Below are 4,203 nucleotides of genomic sequence, written 5' to 3'. Positions count from 1 at the left end.
TTATTCTTTCAATGAAAAAAAAAAAAAAAAAGATTTGAGGGTGGGTAATTTCCCACCTTAGCTCTTCCTGATTTCACCCTTGACCATTGATGCTCAGATGATCATAGTTGGATGAGAGTGGTTTGATTACCTTAGTTTGGGGAAGAAGTTCAAAGTATTGTAATTTTGTAGTGATTATCAATAACTTGTAGTCGAGCAATGTTAGTTGTAAGATTGAAGTCATGAGATGGTTGTCAAAGGTCAGTTGTGTAATGATGGTTAAGGATTGTAGTCGATCATGGCGATCAATGAATTGAGAATGGACAATTATGATATGAGGATCATAGTTGGACAACGATGGTAAAAGGATGCTAATTTGGCGTTGGTGGTCAAATAATTGAAGACAAAAAATGATAGTCGGAGTAACGTAGTCAAATGATGGTGGTCAGAGGATTATAGTTAAGTGATGGTGGTCAAAAAACTATAATCATGTGACACTGATCAGAGGGTCGTAGTCAGACGAAAATGTTTCGGTGATGCTAATCGAATGATGGTCGTCCGATGATGGCGGTTCAACGGCAATGGTTTGTGGGTGTAGCTCTACAGTTTTCTTATGATTCTAAATTCTCTTGAATCTCAATCCATTGTGTAAGCCCCACCTTAATATAGAGAGTTGCGGCCTACTTTGACAGTAGCAAGCTTGTAAATATAATCAAAATTAAGAATACTTCATCGAATGACTCATATGAGCTCTTTCAATTACATGTCATTTTATAATAATAAAAAAATCTTATATACAAATAATTATAACCTTATAAAAATAGTTTAGCCGTCCAACAACGAGCAAAACTTATTTTATTGTATAACATTTGAGGAAGAACGCAATATATTTTGTCTGCATTCAACTTTTCAAAGCTACTATTTGTATTAGTTTTGCTCAAAGATCTCATTATAATCCAAACTTTAAATGCAGACTTTAAAGACAATACTATTGAGATTCATATTTCATCAAATTATAATCCAAATTTTAAGATCTGATTTTTTAATAATTAAATAAAAATAGGATTAATTTTAATTTTATGAAGCCAGTCCACTAGAATTTCTAGGATTCCTATTTATCCAACTTAAATTTCTATATATTTCTAGAATAATTAGGGTCTCTAGCACAAAATTTCATGCAACTTTGGCAACTAATTTCTTGTTATTTTTTAACTCCTTTCTAAAAAATTTTGTTGAGAAAATTTGGTTTTTTGCAACCAAAATAATTAAGTTATTTTTCTCACAACAACATTTTTTTTTTGGGCCATTTAGGCCATTTAAGGCAAACTCACACACACAATGCATACACATAGACTCGAACCTGAGACCTCTTAGTTGGAAGCCATAGCTCTCAACCAATAGGCCAAAGAGAGTTGTGTCTCACAACAACTTTCACAATCAGCTTTATCAAAAGCTGCAAACCCTTAATTTTTAAAGCAAAAGAAGATTCCCCATTAAGAAACTTAGCTTTCTAATGTATAAATGTAGCAAGTTTTCTCTCCTTTTGTTTAATCGATTAGTAGATTATATTAATTCGGTTGGTGGCACTTAGCTCTTTGGTAGGGTCGAGTATTTGAAAAGCTGTGAATATAAAGGCCAAAAAATATAACAAATGGGAAGTGTAATTTGCTAAAAAAATCATACTTGAAAGGGACTTCGCTTATCTTTGTCTACTTCTAGAGAACTATGGAGTATGCAAATGGCTAACCATAAATTTTGTCTCAACTTCCTTTTTCTATTATTTTTAGGTTTCATTTGTGACGGTTCTTTCAATGCTTCTTAAAGCAGCTTTATAGTACAAAAATTAAAATTTTAGTATTAAAAAGCTGCTTTAAGAAGCAACAAAAAAGTCATCCCGAACAAAATCTTAATCTGTTGATGACACAAAGCATTTAGTTATACCATATTTGATATTATATTATTTTTATTTTTTTAAAATATTTTATTTGTAATGTATGTTTGTTTTAGGGTAATCCTAAAGCTTAAATATGTTGGAAACAATAATGATTGATGATTTGAATGGTAACAAATAAAGTTTTGATAAATTAATGGTATTGATCAAAATTAATGCTCCATAGTCCATACTTAAAAGTATGATGATAAAGTTTTTAATATCATTAAATGAGTAAATTTATTTATGTTAATACTTAATATAGAAATATAATTTATCATTTGAAATGTAATATTCTTCTGGATGTAGTTAGAAGCTTCTGAGAAAGCTCTAAGATCAAATTCCATTGGGTTGGAAATCTAGTAGCATAAGCCGTAAATATTTGAAAGTTTTATGGTATTTGAAAATAGATTTAGTTTCTGAGGTTAAAGACCTTCAAATGAGCTCAAATAAGGAGAGTAGACTCTAGGAACATGCCTAATCAATATGCAATTGATAGATCATTATATTTGTTGTATGTACTAAAAGTTTATTTAGAACAACTTTCTGATTACAAGATTTTTCAGATAGTAACCACAATTTCATTTAACTATTATGTTTTGCTATTTTTTCACAATTTTGTAAAATATTTGTAGTGATGAAAAGTTATTTTTTACAACAACAATATTACTATTATTATTTTATCTATATCAACTTCACAATTAACATTATAAAACACAGCAGCCGTCCTAAATATTTCCTTAGATTATAACATAAGAAACTAAATATACAATTTTTGACATAAAATTTTAAGAATAAAAAAAATACACATATTTTTCTCATTTAAAATAATTGTATTAATGTGAATCAAATATTATGGAGAACTCAGTTCAAATATTTTTACTAATATATATAACAAACATTATCAAATTTAAAATTATTTAATATCTTACCATAAAATATTAAACTTTTGTCCGTACATATTTATTCTTTCATTCTGATTGTTATATGACTTATGAGTTCGTTCCTTTTGTCATCATATTTTATTTATAATATCGTTATAATATTTATTTATTATCCAACATAGGTAATATTTAAAGTTCTCACCTCACATTCTATAAATGAAGAAAAAAAAACAGATTGATCACTTTCATTAAAACAATTCCTCACCTTATTTGTATAAAAATTTATCAATATCTAGAAGCATTAATAAACAATTTCATAAAAGAAATTAACGGTCTATTTAAGTTCGTTATAAAAATTATTATGAAACTAAAAAGTAATTTTTTTTTAAAGCTAATTTAAAAAATAATTTTCTAGTACGGAAAATTATTGAAAACAGTGATAAAGTGATAGTCAGGGGAGAAACCAATTTTATTTTTGAGGGATAACAAAGCAGGTGGTAGACTTATAAAAAAAGTGCGGGTGGCAGGGCCTTTTAGTAGGTCGTAGCGGAGGCAGAGTCCAAGCAGCAGTCCAACAAGCATGAACGATATATGAGAAATAGTGCAGACGAGAAACAACAAATGTTTGAGCATATATGAATTGGATGGAGACAAAACTCTTTAAGATAAGGAATTCAAAAATTTTGAGGGGGGTAAATTTTTGAAATTACCCTCCCTTATAAATAAAGCTCAGTTTTGATTGTGGACAACGATTAAATTTAGTTTCACCTCTGATCACATAGAAATTGTGATTCTTTTCTGAAAAGTAAAATAATAAAAAAGTTATTCCAAACATATTGTAAGCATTACAAATTTACTTATTCAATAAAATGAAATTATTATTACTATTATTAAAAAATACTAAATTGAATGATCGAGCACTTAAGTAAGATTAAAAAAAATGTTCAAAATGGAATAAGTGTGAAATGAGGCTTATCGTAAAAATCTGTCAAAATCAATAATGAATATCATTGTTGTCACATTAATTGCAAAGAGAACGACAATATTTTGTGAACAGTAGTTGTAGATAGCTTATGTGACTGAGTGAGTTAATAGTATGAGGTCCCTCATCTTTAAAAATTATGTCTTGATCTTGTCTTAAGTTTGCCCGCCTCACTAATTAACTAATTCTGATTGAAAGGAGAAATTATTACATGCGGTCATCGTACTGTCCAGAGGTCAATTTTAAGACGCATTATATTGCCCGAGACACAGCGGTAAACTGTACATTAGTAACGTGGCTCATTCTGATTAACCTCCTGATGGCATCCGGTGACCGCACGTAATAATTTTACGATTGAAAGATATGCAGAGTTATTGTGGGCGAGAAGCCCGAGTTAATTTATCAATTTTAAAATTACTCTTAATCTT

Source organism: Dendrobium catenatum, unplaced genomic scaffold (assembly GCF_001605985.2).
Source record: "Dendrobium catenatum unplaced genomic scaffold, ASM160598v2 fragScaff_scaffold_1116, whole genome shotgun sequence".
In the NCBI taxonomy this organism is placed as follows: Eukaryota; Viridiplantae; Streptophyta; class Magnoliopsida; order Asparagales; family Orchidaceae; genus Dendrobium; species Dendrobium catenatum.
This window is presented reverse-complemented; position numbering follows the sequence as displayed.